Source organism: Hemitrygon akajei, unplaced genomic scaffold (genome assembly GCF_048418815.1).
Source record: "Hemitrygon akajei unplaced genomic scaffold, sHemAka1.3 Scf000041, whole genome shotgun sequence".
NCBI lineage: Eukaryota > Metazoa > Chordata > Chondrichthyes > Myliobatiformes > Dasyatidae > Hemitrygon > Hemitrygon akajei.
Window position 1 is genome coordinate 2,649,331 of NW_027331927.1, and position 15,918 is coordinate 2,665,248.

The following is a 15,918-nucleotide window of genomic DNA, read 5'->3' on the forward strand; positions in this document are numbered from 1 at the left end:
ATTCACTTTGGGAAGATGAATTTGAAGGCAGTGGTGATACTTTCTCGATTCAATCGAGGGCCGCACATTAGTACGAGTTTCACAATGGAAACAGAGTGATGAGACTTTCTCCAATAAGCCGAGGGACGTTCATCGGTACGAGAACCATAATCAGCACGGAGCGGTGCACTGCAGGAGCAGAAGGAAGTGTGATTGACAGGTGAGCTTGAACACATCCGCTGTTCTGCACATACTCATAGTGACGCTCGAAAGACAATATACCTGACAGTAGATCAGGAGGAGAAAATGCAACTTCGTGGCAAATTATACAGCAGCCTGAGAACCTGCTGATTGATCATAGATTTTGCTTACTATATTTGTTCAAACAGAGAATTGATGGAGAAATAGTGGTAGAATTGTGGCAGGTCTGAGAATATCTTTGAAGTTAAACAGACTGCATCGCACGTCACGGGTATGGGGCGGTCAAGTCCTTCACTGGCACAGGTCAAGTTCCTGCCAAACTGCCCATGTGTGCGCTGGAAAACATTGTTCTTCAAACTGTCCACAGCCCTCGCTAATCTCCCGAGGACACTCTCCCTTTTTGACGACAGGTCTCTGGAATATCGCTGTGAATCTTTAAAAGTGTTTGGAGGAAGATGTGCAGTATATTTTATTGTAACACATGTCAGCTGTCACTGTGATTTCCATCACTGAAACAGCCCAGAATGATTGGCACGAAGGAAAGAATGTTTCCCTTTAATATAGAAGTGTTCTCCATTTCACCCGCCAGAACAAACTGCTTCCCTCAATTTCAGAAGCGACTGTGCTCCGTCAAATATTCCAAATAAATGGACTTCAAGCTGAATGCCTGATTTAAAAGCAACAATGACAAAATATATCTTCATTTAAATAGCTGAAGCCAGGTATCATGGAAAATAACATGAAAAAAAAGCACATCATATTTTGTTTTGAAGGGTTTACATTGCAGAGGAGTCAAATTCACGACTCGGGGATTGAGTGAGCACAAATAGCTTAACGTAAGTGTTTGTGCAGTTGGTTGTCACTAATGTCCCTGACGTGATCGCCACGCTAATTGCCTCAGTGGAATTGCTCTCACCTCAATAAAAGTCTGCTAAACCGATCACCAGTCCATCTGAGCAGCTGAAACGCTCCGTAAAACTGAACGCTGCTTCTGACGTAATATGGGATATCCGGCGATTTACTACATCGCGGCCGTTTTCTATCCCACACTTGTAGCGGTTGGTGTCCCAGGTAAGATGCCGGAGCTGGTTACTTTATGTATGGTGCCGTCGTTACTCTGCTGCGGTATCCGCACTGTTATTAAGCACAGATGCTACCATCGCCTGAAACGTGTTTTCAGCATGGAGGATTTAGGCATCTAATAGTTTTCTTTTTATTTTTCATATTTCGATCGCAGTGTTTTCTTCTTTTCTCAATTAAGCTGGTGTCGATATTGTCGTTGTTTCATAATTTGATCAAAGTGATTTTTCTTTTATCAATTATGTTCGTGTTGATATTGACATTGTTTCATAATTTCACCTCGCTAGGCTTTCTGAAGTGATGCTGGTCTCTGCTTTTCTAGGTCCGAGTCTCTATCAGTGCAGACACTCCGATCTTATAACAACGTGGCAGCTTATTTAAATGACGGTCCAGTCTATTTACGACAGATAGGTCTATTCTTCTGTAAGTCAGTAAATGAGAACTCGTGCTTTATATCTCCATGATGCCACTTTGAGACCGCTGCAAATAATCCTGTCTGTTCTTTCACCTCTAATAATGGAAATGGTGTTGTTTACAGGTGCGATCGACTATTCACCGGTCCGTGAGTCGTGGAACTCGGATGCCTCACTCTAAACTCTGGGAATGTCGCCAATCCACTGACACTCACATCCGTCATTGTCCTCCAGCCGGAGTGCAGCGACCGAGACCGCACACACTGGATTACCACTTCCAAATAGACCATACCCTGCATAGCATCGGTAGAATGGGGGCATTCAGGGAACTGACCGTATTTCTATTTTCTTTCCCAATTTCTTGCAGTTAATTTAACGGCGATTGTGATACTATCTCGGGGAAAATGCGGTCTCTCCAAATGCATCACCCGTTACCTGGTTGGAATGGCAACAGCGGATCTGATGGCGGTTATCGTTGTTGCTTTAGTGGACCAAACCAACAATATCTACATTTATTCCAGATCCCTGCTCATCACTCCTGTGTGCGCTCTAACAGTTGTATTTCGGGTTGTAACGACGGACTGTTCGGTTTGGTTCACGGTCAGTTTTACCTTCGATCGGTTCATCGCAATATGTTGCCGAAAGATGCGGGAGAGATACTGCACCGAGAGAACAGCAACGGTGGTTATGGTGACCGTGGTTATAGTGAGCTGCGGGAGATGTGCCCCGTTATACTTTGCCACTGAACCTTACGTCATCATTGACAACATGCCGTGGCGGTGCACCGGCACATATGAATACCTTACTTCACCCGTGTGGAGAGGATACCAATTACTGCTGAGTATTTTAACACCAATGATACCAATCGGCTTAATCTTGGTGTTTAACGGGTTAACTGTAAGACATATCGTTGTGGCAAATAGAGTCCGCAGAAAGCTTCGGCACAGCGGCGACAATCAGAAAGATGCCGAGGTGGAAAAACGCAGAAAATCGATGATTTTGCTATTTTCTATATCAGCTAATTTCATATTATTGTGGATGCCCTCTGTAGCCCATACCCTGAAATGGCAATTGCAAAACTATTTTTACGAGGACAGATATTTGAGTTCCCCGGTATACATCCTACAACAATTTAGGCTCATGTTGCAAACACTCAGCATGTGTACCAATACTTGTATCTATACACTGACACAGAGGAAATTCAGAGAAGAGCTGAGGAATGGAATGATGTATGTGTTTACATTAAATGGCCATCTGTGTAGATAATGCCCGTGTCTTATGACAGTTCAGCGGAGTTTTCAAATAAAACCGTTTTGCAATGAACAGGTTTGGCAAATATGTCATAAACTCAAACAATCATGTGCCTGGTCGCCCGGAAATTGCAGAATTGGTGGAAGATTGCCCTCATCATAAATTCAGGTTGGTGGCAATACAAGCGCTCATTGCTGCTGGTGTGAATATTACACTGGTTGAAGTATGTTCCAAACTATCACAGACACTCGACTGTTACAAGGGCAGGGATGGCTTCAGGGCTTTCCGCGTTTTAGATGTTTCAAAATGGACAGGGTCGTGTAACATAATGTAAAGGGAGTGCGATGGCAAACCAGGGATAGTATCGCAACTGCAGAAAAGGAGGACAACGTGGAGCGTTCGTTTGTTAATAAAATGTGAGACGAACACAGAAACATTTGGAGTTTTCTGTACAGCCGCCCTCTAACAAAGTAACTGCAACTGGAACAGAGAGGAACCGATCGGGAAGCGGAATTGGACATTTTCCGGGTTATTTACATGAGTAACTGAAACATCCATAATGTTCTTTGGCATCTCCCCAGTGTAAAAGTTTTAATTATGGCATAACTTCTTGGTAGTGTCCAGGAAGGATTCATGTCACTACAAGAAGACAGGCGCACTAGCGAACAGTCCGTACCGGATCTAATATTAGAAAAGGAAACGGGTCAGGCGACAGATCTCTCCGCGGGTTAGCATTCCAGAACGATAGGACAGAACTCCCCTCCATTTGCCTTGCCCAGGGATAGGACCAGAGAGTGTGGAGTGTGTTTACTTGGGGGTCTGCGAATTATGGTGCTGGCTGGCAGGATTTTAGGAAGGTACATTGGGAAATGACGCACTCGGGGTATTGCGAAACAGATATGTGGGGATTGTTTAGGGAGCAGTTACACGGGGTTCAGTATAGGCTTGTCTCAGTGACGCAGGGAAAGGATGACAGTGTTAAGTAACCCTGGGAGACAAGGAATTTGGACAACACGTCAAGAGGAAGAAAGAACGATACTTACAGAACAGGAAGAAAGGATCAAATAACGCTATAGCGAGTCACAATGTAGACAGGAAGGAATATAACAGTGGATTTAAAGGAGTGATAGGGGGATTTGAGAAATCCTTGACGAGTGCACTGTGAAGAACAGGAGGAGACTGGGGAGAGTGTGGGCAAATCAGAGGTAAAAGAGGAAAACGTGTCTGGAGACCAAGGAAACAGTGAAGATCCTTACTGAATGCATTGATCAATGTGCCCACAACGTAATAAGGCAGATATGCTCGAACGTGCCGACGCTGAGAAAGAGGATGCGCTGGAAACTTGGGAAAACATTATGATAGATGATTCCTGGGTGCCGGAATTTTGGAAGGCGAACTCAGATATTGTTGAGCTTTTGGACAGGATATTTGTGTTTTCGCTGGTCACGGAAGTAGAACTAGAAGATTGGAGCGTGGAAAATCTTATTCATTTGTTGACGAAAAATAGCAGGGATACTTCTTGGAATAATAGACCAGGGAGTCTTACATCAGTAGTGGGTAAAGTACTGGAGACGATTACTAAAGAGGGAATTAATGAGTATTTGGAGAAGCGTAGTCTGGCTACGGAGAGAAAGCATGGTATGTTGTCATTAATGAGCCAGATGGATTTAATTGAAAAAGTGTAAATAAAACTAACGGATGAACCAGGATAATCGATGTGGGGGCATTAATTATGGTCAGGCGTTTGATCAGTTCCCCAAAGTGGACTCATTCAGAAAGTCAGGAGGCATGGGATCGAGGGAAACCTGGCTGCGTTGATTCAGAATTGGTTTCCTAACAGAAGGCAGATGGTGTAGTAGACAGAATGAATTCTGGCTGGAAGACAAATGGCAGCCGTGTTCCGCATGGAGAGTCGAAACTTCGGTACACTTTACAACTCTATTGCGAGTCTGCAGTTACAGTGCTCTGAGAAATAGGGCTGAGTAATTAATCTTTTTAATCTGACCACACAGCGGCACCCGGATAATTAATGGAATTAGGGCTGATGACGTAAGCAAATGGCTGAGCTATTGACTGCACCAGCGCGTTTTCTGAACTGACCTGACATTTACATATTACAGGGTAAATGCTACAATGTCTGCAAAACACCTTTTCCAGTGGAGCCCTACAACTTAAAACCAGCATTTCAAAGTGCCCAACAGCAGCTTCTGGCGGTTATTAAAAGAACCAGCCTTCCAAAATGTCAATTCTAAATTCCCAATTCAAGTACACACCAATTTATCCTAAAGCTTATTTACCACTGAATCGTGGTTTTATCGTATCGCATGTAGATACGCTAATATTTCGATCCATTTAACCCTGAATCCACATGGCCGGTGTGGAATCCATGTCTCCGTCTGAAATCAATAATTAATGTAACATACAAAACTACACAAACTGAAAACGCAGCGAGAGCAAAGCAAATATCCGGGCTCACACTTGTCTTCCTTCAAAAGCATTGCAGGCAATTGGAGAATACAGAATAAACAATTTTAAAAGCTTCCATCTTCTTATGCTGTAACCATACATTAACGCAGTCTCCACGCTTCAGTGTGTGCAAGGACAGAGGGATCGAACAGTGTCAACGACTTTCTAGATTGGTCGGTGCTGTGGGACACTGAAGCTCTAACCCAGACATACAGTCAGACAGGTATAGGGAACCGCCGCACAGAAACAGGGTCTCCAGCCCGTCCAGTCAGTGAGGAATTATTTAAACTGCCTACTCCCATCGTCCCGGACTCGGACCGTGGCCATCCATATCCCTCTCATCCGTGTACTTCTCCAATCATCTCTTAAACGTTGACATCGGAATCTCAATTATCATTTGCGTTGGCAGCACTGTCTACACTCTGTCGACCCTCTGGGTGAAGAAGTTTCCCCTCATGTTTCCCTTAAACATTTCACATTTCACATTTCACCCATGATCGTCAGTTGTATTCTCGCCCAACATCAGTGGAGAAAGCCCGCTTGCATTTACACTCTCTATACGCCTCATAATGTAGTATACCTCTATCAAATCTCCCCTCTGTCTTCTACCCGCTCGGGAATAAAGTGCTGACATATTTAATCTTCCCTTTTAATTAAAAACATTCAGTCCCGGCAACAGCTGTGTAATTCTTTTTCTGCATTCTTTCAGTCTTATTTGCATCTTTCCTGCAGATAGTTGAGCTCAACCGCACACAATATTTTAAATTGGGCCCCAATAAAGTCTTAAACAACAGCAACGTAGCATCCCAACTCCTGTACGCAGTACTTTAGTCTATGAAGGCCAATGTGCGAAAAGCTGTTTTTACGACCCTGTCTAACTGTGCCGCAACTTTCATTGAATTATGGATCTGCATTCCCAGATTCGTTTATTCTATCGTACTCCTCAATGCCTTTTTTCTCGTTGGGTCAGACCATCCCTGGCTCGCCCTCCCAAATGCAACATCTAACACTTGTCTGCGTTAATTCCCATCTGACATTTTTCAACCCATTTTTTCCAGCTGGTCCAGATCCCGTTTCATGCTCCGGTACTCTTCCTAGTTGTCAACTACACCCGTAATGTTGTTGTCATCGGCAAATTTGCTGATGCAGTTAGCGACATCATTATTCAGATCATTGATAAAGATGACAAACAGCAACGGACGCAACAACGATCCCTGGGACACTCCACTCATCACAGGTCCCGAGTCAGAGAGACAACCATCCATTACCATACTCTCGCTTCCCCAGCGTACTCAAAGGCCAATCCAATTTACTTCCTCATTGTGAAAGCCAAGCGACTGATCCTTCCCGAGCATCCTCCCACACGGAAACCTGACAAGGCTTTAGCGATTTTGAGATTTGTTTATAAATCCAAAGATCCACGATGGCACTGGCGTTACACGCGACGTATTGCCGACAGCTCGCAAAATGTCTCGATGTATTTCTGCTGAAACACTGTAGCTGCAATGTGAAACCCCTAATTTCCCTTTAAGAAACGTACTGTTGATCTGTCTAAATTACTCAGCAGTTTAACGAGCTGCTGAAGGACCAAGTGGACTTGACTCTCGGGAATGCAGGTGCGGCACCTTTCAGCGATCAGCGAAGGTCAGCCATTACCATTGCCGGAAAAGAGGTCGGTTCGGAAGACTTCAAGCCAGACTAAACCGACGGGCTATGAAGCATCCCCTGCCCGGCATCTTCTTAGCCAAAGGCCAATTACTAGAAAACACGATATATTACGTAAGTGCAACATTGCAGTTTCGGAGGGAAATGAGGGGCTGCTGTCTTCTCTGTTTCATGGAGACATGGCTCATTCGGTGGAACAGCCGGAAGGATTCTCGATCCACCGTTCGGAGAAGATAAGAAGGTATTATTGTGGTGCTGGGGGTGGTGGGCGGTGGAACGGCGGTGTTGTTTCATGATAAACTCTTCATACTCTCCGTATATAGCGGTCTTGCCGCACCCTTGTTCCCCCAATCCCAACATCCAATGATTAAGTTCAGTCGGTGCTGCTTACCGAGAGGTTCTTCTCATTGATCCGGACGGCACTTCACATACCGCCAGAGGAGATGTTAAGCAAGCATACCATGTACTGAGTGCCGCGACCAGCAAACAAGGAACTGCCTACCCTGAGGACTTTCAAATCATTGCGGGGGTTTCTATCAGGCTTATTTAATGAAATCTAAGCTTATTTGTCATCAGAACGTCATCCTCAGTACCAGGGGCTCCCGCACTCTCGACCACTGTCAGGCTTTTCTATCAGGAAAGCCTACCATTCCACCCCCAGACCATATTTCGGGCATTCTGGACGTCTGGTTTTCTTTCTCCTACCTCCACCCAGGCGGAGGGTGAGGAACAAGACACCAGATGTATCGGCGACAATGTCGCGGGAATCGGATGGCCTACTACTGAATTGCTTCGAGGCGATAGACAGAAACAAAAATGACCCAGCACTCATAAGAGAATCTGAATGTCACCATCTTTATAAAGACACTGGAGAATGAGTGTTTCCCACTGATTCATTCAGAGTCCAGAGTGTTCCTTAACCTGAAGCACTGGGTAAACAAGAGATCTGCAAAGTGCTGAGCAGTAGATTCGTGACAATATTTATCACATTTATTCATTATTATTATTTATCCATTGATTTTGTTTTGTATTTTTCTGATTTGATAGTGTATGTTGCTGTGATGCAGCGCATCGTCAGTTTTCCTGGTGGTCTAGTGGTTAGGATTCGGCGCTCTCACCGCCGCGGCCCGGGTTCGATTCCCGGTCAGGGAAATAAGATATTGCCTGCTGTAATTTAATGTGCTTATTTTAAATTATCGTGTGAATTAACTTGCTGCCACAACAACAACATTCCTGTCTATGCTTAACCTGCATCGGCCTGATTCAGCACCATAAAACCACAAAATATAGAAGCAGAATTCGGCAGTTTGGCCCATCAAGTTTGCTTCGACATTTCCTCTCAGCCACATTCTCTTACTTTCTACTGTGTGTACTAGCTCATTCCGTCTAGAAATGCTGCCTGACCCGCTATACACTGTTTCTGCAGGGATTCGTTATGTGTTCTGTATGACACTTGTTAGAGAATGAAAACATAACTTTGAAAAAAAATATCGCAGGTGCAGTCTCAATAAAGCTGGAAATTACTGTGCGAGGTCATACAGACAATAACTTGCAATCGATACAATGTAGATTTGATCTTCTTCACTCCTCACTGCACCTCAATCCACTCAGAGATGCTGTCTCTCTGTAGAAGAGGGTGACCATTCATTTCCCATATTGGACTCTGGTCCTACTCACTCAGTTTGCCTACATCACCTTGACTCATCTGCCCGGGGTCATCACTGCTCAAATCTCAGTGAGTATTGTCAGGTCCGGTCGGGTTTATTGCCGTGTGCACAGGGACGGTGAGGGACAGGTACAATGAAACACTTGCAGCATCATTGCAGGCTCGAAAAGACAGACAGTACGCAGAACATAAATTGTACAATTCTGCATCATGAACAAACGGTAGATATAAATCTTGTGCCAGTTTCAGACTTGGAAATGATTCCTCAGGCAAACTGATGACATAGATTGCGAACTATTATATCCACGGGGTAGCTGTTTATTCCTTTTGTTTAAACAGACAGACAACAGAAATAAGGGCGAGTCTCTAGTCCTTTTCAGCCAGCCCCGGCATTCAGTAAGATCAGGCTGTCCCAGACTTTTTCTCAATCCTACTCCCGATACTGCAGTTGCCGGACAAATGTCGGCCGGTCACCTCCACCAAATCTTCTACCGTCTCCCCAGGTGAGAGGAGATAAACTTCTGTCGCCCGCCTTTATTTCGACTCCCTGACAGCGCCCCCAGCTTCGATCAGAAGCATATGGATATGAATGTTATATAATGGGACATTGTTCTGAGTTTTGCTCAGTATTGATGGGACTTTGGGGAGGCAGAGGCAGTCAGAGTCTGTGGGAGGGAACAACTCCTGAGTGAAACCCTTTCCGCAATTGGATAACATTTTGCATTGACATCTGCATCCACGAATGGGAGCTAGGTAGGTTGCACGTTCTCCGTTCTCCGCATTTGATTCATTTGATTCTTTTAGTTTTACAAGTCGGTAAAGCTGCAAACTACAAAGCGTTTAAGCTGCCCAGAGGGGGAATGATCACAGTCGTAATAGAAATGAAATTTGCACAATGAGTGTAAACATCTATAAACCTGCCGGCTGGTACGCAGTTGTCAACTGAACACAGACAGCAGCCAGCGTGTTAAATTTTTATTGGCAGTGAGATTTCTATTCCCTGGCGCTGTAGTTTGAGCGCTGCGAGCAGGGTTCGAACCTGCGCAGCGAAACCCCATTGGATTTCAAGTCCAACGCCTTAACCACTGGGCCATCGCAGCTCCATCAATGTTCATTGAACCCACCGTAGCACTGCACCTGAAGTGAGGGTTGTACTTGATTTATTTTCAGTATCGAAAAAGGTGATTTATCATTCCAATACAAATAGTTTAATTCGACAGCTTTGGAATTTGTTTCAGCACAGTTACGTCAGAACGGGAGGGTGGAGGGATAACACTGCCGTCAGTATCGTAAATGAAGGAGATTTCCATTGTTGGGGATAAAGATCAGGATCAGAATCAGGTTTATAATGACGGACATATGTCAACATTACATTGATGCTTTTATATTCTACCCCTCCTGAACTGAATGTTAAAATTGCATTTGCCTTCCTTTACCGCTGACTCAGCCTGGAAGTAAACATTTAGGGAATATTGCACAAGGTCTCTTTGCACCTCTGATTTCAGAAATCCTTCCCCATTTAGAGACATTTTTATCCTTTTTTCCAAGGTGCATCACCGTGCACACCATGATCTATTTGACAAATCTTCTCCCTTTCTCCTCAGCCGTCGTTGATCTTCAATGTGCTTCGAATCTTTTGAGTTATTTAACACGTTGAAGTCAGGCTGTCTTTCTTTTATTCTCCTTTCTTCAGCCTAACTTCCTTCTTTCAGAGTGGAGTGACAGTCATAATTCTCCAGTCATCCGGATCTGTTCTCGAATATCAAGTCAAGTCACTTTTATTGTCATTTCGACCATAACTGCCGGTACAGTACATAGTAAAAATGAGACAACTTTTTCAGGACCATGGTGTTACATAACACAGTACAAAAAACTAGAGTGAACTACGTAGAAAGCAACACAGAATAAAACTACACTAGACTACAGACCTACCCAGGACTGCATGAAGTACACAAAACAGTACAGCCATTACAATAAATAATAAACAGGACAATAGGGCAGTAAGGTGTCAGTCCAGGCTTTGGGTATTGAGGAGTCTGATAGCTTGGGGGGGGGAAGAAACTGTTACATCGTCTGGTCGTGAGAACCCGAATGCTCCGGTACCTTTTTCCCAGACGGCAGGAGGGAGAAAAGTTTGTAGGAGCGGTGCTTGTGGTCCTTCATAATGCTGTTTCCTTTGCGGATGCAGCGTGTAGTGTAAATGTCTGTGATGGCAGGAAGAGAGACCCCGATGATCTTCCCAGCTGACCTCACTATCCGCTGCACTGTCTTGCAATCACTAATGGTGCAGTTTCCGAACCAGGCAGTGATGCAGCTGCTCAGGATGCTCTCAATACAACCCCTGTAGAATGTGATGAGGATGGGGGGTGGCAGATGGACTTTCCTCAGCCTTCGCAGAAAGTAGAGACGCTGTTGGGCTTTCTTTGCTATGGAGCTGTTGTATATATAATGATACGTGAAAGAGTGCCTACAGAATCTCTTCAGTTACCACTTTCAGAACCCTGGGGTGTAGTCCAACTGGTCCCGACGACATCTAACTTCAGACCTTTCAGCTTCACAGGCACCTTCTCCAGGTCACAGCATCCACTCTCACTGATGCCCTCTGACACGTGTTTCTCGGTGCCATTATGCTGGTGTCTTCCACAGAGCAGCCTGGCGCAAAATATTCATTCAGTTCGTCCCTTTTCTTTTTCCCCCATTACTGCTTCTTCCGCGTCATTTTCCAGCTTTCTGATACACACTCTTGCACCCCTTTTAATCTTCATATGTCTGAAAAAAGGTATTTTCTCCAGTATTAGCCATTTTTTGAAAGCGTCCTAAACCTCCGGCTTCCCTCTAATGCTTGCTACATTATACGCCCTCACTTTTGCCTTTATGCTGTCTTTACATTCCAGGATCAGCCATGGTTTGCCTCATCCTCCCTTTGGAATATTTATTGTTATTTGGGATGCACCTTTCCAATTCACCAGCCATTGAGGATTTTCCGTCAGCTATGCTCGTGCCCCTTTCCAATCCACCTGGCCAGCTCCAGACTGAGGTCGCTGTTCTTTTCTGCCAGTAACGAGGTCGAGGCCTATTCTCGTCCCTGATTTTGTTTCTGCGAGTGACAGGGTCGAGGACAGTTATGGTCCCTGATTTCTTTATTCTGCGAGTGTGTCTGATCATAAGACCCTGGGGCATATTCAAGCCGCCAAACGATTGAACTCCCGCCAGGCCCGTTGGGTTTTTTTTTTTTTTTTGGACGGTTCCAATTTACCCTCACGTACTGTCCAGGATCCAAGAACGGGAAGCCGGACGCGCTATCCCGCCAGCTTGATTCTAAGGATGACACCTCCATTCCCGAGACGATCCTCCCACCATCCTGCGTGTGGCCACCCTCATTTGGGAGATCGAGGCTAAGGTAAAGGAAGCCTAGCGGGATGAATCCGACCCAGGTAATGGACCCGGCGATCGCCTGTACGTGCCTGTCTCCGTCAGGTTTCAGGTTCTCCAAAGGGGCACACATCGCGGTTCGCCTGCAACCCCGGAAGTGATCGGACCCTGGCTCTCCTGAAGAGGTACTTTTGGTGGCCGTCCACGGAGGGGGCACCCGCTCTTATGTCTCCGCTTGTTCCATCTGTGCTCGAGGAAAGGACTCTGATCGACCACCCGCGGGTCTTCTTCGTCCTCTACCTGTACCTGGTCGTTCCTGGTCGCACATCGCCCTAGACCTCTTCACCGGTCAACCCCTTCCCGCGGAAACACCACTGTCCACACCGTGGTAGACCGATTCTCCAAGGCGGTGCACTTTGTGGCCCTCCCTAAACTCACTTCCTCTCAAGAAACCGCAGATCTCCTCGTCTGCCACGTCTTCCGCGTCCACGGAAGACGGATATGGCCATCGTCTGCGATCGAGTTCCCAGTTCGTCTCGCAGCTATGGAAGGTCTTCTGTCGGGCCTTAGGTGCATCGGCCAGCCTGTCATCCGGCTTCCACCCCCAGTCGAATAGGCAGACAGAACAGGTCAACCAAGACCTGGAGCGACCACCTCCCGTGGGTTGAGATCGCCCACAACTCCCTGGTGAGCTCGGCCATTGGGAGGTCTCCGTTCGACTGCTCCCTTGGGTACCAACCCCCGCTGTTCCCCGCGCAAGAAGGGGAGATTGCGATACCGTTAGTTCTGGACCATATAGATTCGTGCCGTAAGATTTGAGAGGAAACACGCATGACCCTACTCAGATCAACAAATCGAAATGAGCCGACTGACCACCGGACTCCGGCGCCGGAGGTACCACCCTGGGCAGATGGTGTGGCTTTCCTCCAAAGACATCCCGCTCAAAAACGAACATAGGAAACTCGCTCCTCGCTTCCTGGGACCATTCAAGGTTGAAAGGATTATCAATCCCACAGCGGTCCGCCTAATGCTGCCAAGGTCCGTAAGCATTCACCCAACTTTTCATGTGTCTCAGTTAAAGCCAGTGTCCGTCAGCCCCTTGTGTTCCCCGGCTGAGACTCCCCCACCTGCCCGTCTCATCGACAACCATCAGGCATACACCATCCGAAGACTACTGGATGTGTGCCGTCGGGGCCGGGGTCTCCAATACCTGGTGGACTCGGAGGGGCATGGTCCTGAAGAGTGTTCCTGGGTCCCTTGCTCTTTCATCCTAGACCCTTCCCTCATCCAGGACTTTCATCGGAACCATCCAGACAGGCCTGGAGGATCGCCGGAAGGCTCCTGTAGGTGGGGGGGGGGGGGAGTGGTATTGTCATGGTCCCTTCTGGCACTTGGCTATCTTCCTCAGGAATTGGGCCTCAATCACCTCGTTTAGTTCTCAATCATTCCCAATTTCCACTAAATACAAACACCTGTTTTCCATCAGCAAATGCAGAATAAAAACCCTATTATCACAACCAGAAGATGCCAGTTCGTTGGTCGACTCGTGTTTGAGTAACCTCAACCCATGGTTCTCAGGACGATCGGTTCTGAGTCTAGCATCGTTCCTGAATTCTCTACTAAAACCAAGACTCCGGGTAAACACTCCCTTGGCACCCATTCCACGCCCGTGTTCAGCACTTGGGTTCGTTCCACCGCCACGTCCTTGTAACACTCTACCTATACCCATATTCCAGGGAATAAGGTCCTAACCTATTTAATACGTGTTACTGAAAACGGAAAAGAACAGTGGGCAATGTTTTGTACTTACTGCTGTACTTCAGAGCAGGGCGGGGAGGGGGTGCCTCGGGTCATTGCTCAAGAGCGCAAAGCATTGAGCGCTTTGCACGGTTTCTGTGGTGTAGTGGTTATCACATTCGCTTTACACGCGAAAGGTCCCCAGTTCAATCCCGGGTAGAAACATTGTTTGGGCTCATGTGCTTCAAATGAACTTGAGACTCAACTTTTCAGTTTGTGTTCAAGTTTACTGTCATGGGCATCCAGGTGTAAATATAATGAACATTCGCTTTTCTAGCAAAGCCCATTGTACTTCAAACCTAGCAAAGGTAAATTAAAGAAAGAAGAATTAATAGAAATTATATATAATTTACAGGAGAACATAAACGGATTTAAACCTAAGGAGGTTCGTGGATAACGTACACTGCGTAACTGGAGAATCAGTCTTCAAACCTATTGTCATGTATTGTCACATGAGGATGCATTGTGGTTTCAACGGAGCTCGCATCTCAAATGTTCCCATTCAGACAAACATCAGGAAGAATAACCGTGTGCTGCAAAATTTCAAACCTATTTAAAATGTTAAATCGCTTTCTTTTTCCTCCTCCTGTATTCCACTCCTTCCTAGTCCCACCATACAGTCTCTCTGTTCAAAGTCTCCACCACAGTCTTCTAGGTTCCACCTTTCCGTCTGCCTCCCCCCCCCCTCTCTCTCTCTCTCTCTCTCTCTCTCTCTCTCTCTCTCTCTCTCTCTCTCTCTCACACACACACACACACACACACACACACACACACACACACACACACACACACACACACACACACACACACACACACACACACACACACACACACACGCATTCAATCTCTCTGCTTCTCTTTGTTTGCTCTGTCGCGAGCAGCACCACAGCCACCCCACGTCAGCCGCGCAAATATTTGTGCTTCGTACAGTTTAAGCCGCGGTGGAAACAGTTGGTAACATCAACACCTAATATTTTCAGGTCTCGAACCAGCGATCTTCCGATGATATTGCAGCGCAGACAGAAGCCAAGTATCTTACCATTGGTGTCGCACATTCCATTCCTGTTAAAGGACCAGGGAGAAAGGACTGATCACAACGCTGACATCGTGGTTCTGCAGGAATGTGGAAAAGTATGGTTAAAACCTTCCTGTGTAATGACGGTAATGTAGAACAGGAAAACTGGGTACTGTTTAGTTTTGAAACGAGGTGACGGTGGGAGATCGCATATCGCGATAGAGTTGGGATCACGGTCCTTTTCAATATATCGAATTTGTTGTGATTCCATGTAAAATTAAAGCATGGGCGAAATATCCCGAGCCCGCATAAGGGTCAGTAACTGGCCGTGGAGGTTCTCCTGCAATGTGAACATCAGGAATAAATACTTATCTCGGAATACGCTCCGCTCCTGACTCAACGTATAGTGTTACTCCGAAATACCTCCCATCTTTCCCCAGTTACACTCTTAACTATATCACCTTATAAAACCTTACAGCCAGTCATTCTGATCAAACCGGCCACAATTATATTGTTTAACATTTCGGCAACGTAATGACCAGTAATGCTTTACTCCAGGATCCCCACAGTGATGTGAAATGTTTGAAATGTATGCCACTGAAAAGTGATCAGTGAAAATGTATCCTGGGATATCAGTGGAGTCCAGTTGGAAAATAACACCTCGCCTTTGGACATTAAGGAACAGATGGATGGTATATTGACAGTGGTAATTTGTCCTGCTCAGCAGTCAAGAGTTTGCGTGTAAAATTCCATGGCAACATTTGAGGTTTTGTGCTTCTTCGGTCCGGATCTTGTGCCGCTTTCCCACCGCCTCATGTCCAGTGGCACGCAAATGTTCGGGCAGCCCTGGTCAAAGTTTCTGTTTCTGTGAATAGTTCAGTGAGTAGAAGCTGAACTCATCTCCAAAAGTCATAAAATTAAAGATGAAACATTCTTTTTCAGCATTTTAAACAAGATTAGTGTAATATTTTTGTTTTGTACAATTTTAGAGTGAAAGAAAATAAAAGGAGCAC

General features: G+C 45.8%; 1 long non-coding RNA gene and 3 other non-coding genes across 5 annotated transcripts in view; 2 read left to right on the forward strand and 2 right to left on the reverse strand.

The window, feature by feature from the left end:
• Positions 1–15,918, reverse strand: part of LOC140720303 (uncharacterized) — a 1,203,583-nt gene that overhangs the window by 768,019 nt on the left and 419,646 nt on the right. The window lies entirely within an intron of this gene.
• On the forward strand, positions 8,136–8,207 carry trnae-cuc (transfer RNA glutamic acid (anticodon CUC)). The gene has a single exon. It is a non-coding gene; the product is annotated as a tRNA-Glu (tRNA).
• On the reverse strand, positions 9,740–9,821 carry trnas-uga (transfer RNA serine (anticodon UGA)). The gene has a single exon. It is a non-coding gene; the product is annotated as a tRNA-Ser (tRNA).
• Positions 13,983–14,055, forward strand: trnav-uac (transfer RNA valine (anticodon UAC)). The gene has a single exon. It is a non-coding gene; the product is annotated as a tRNA-Val (tRNA).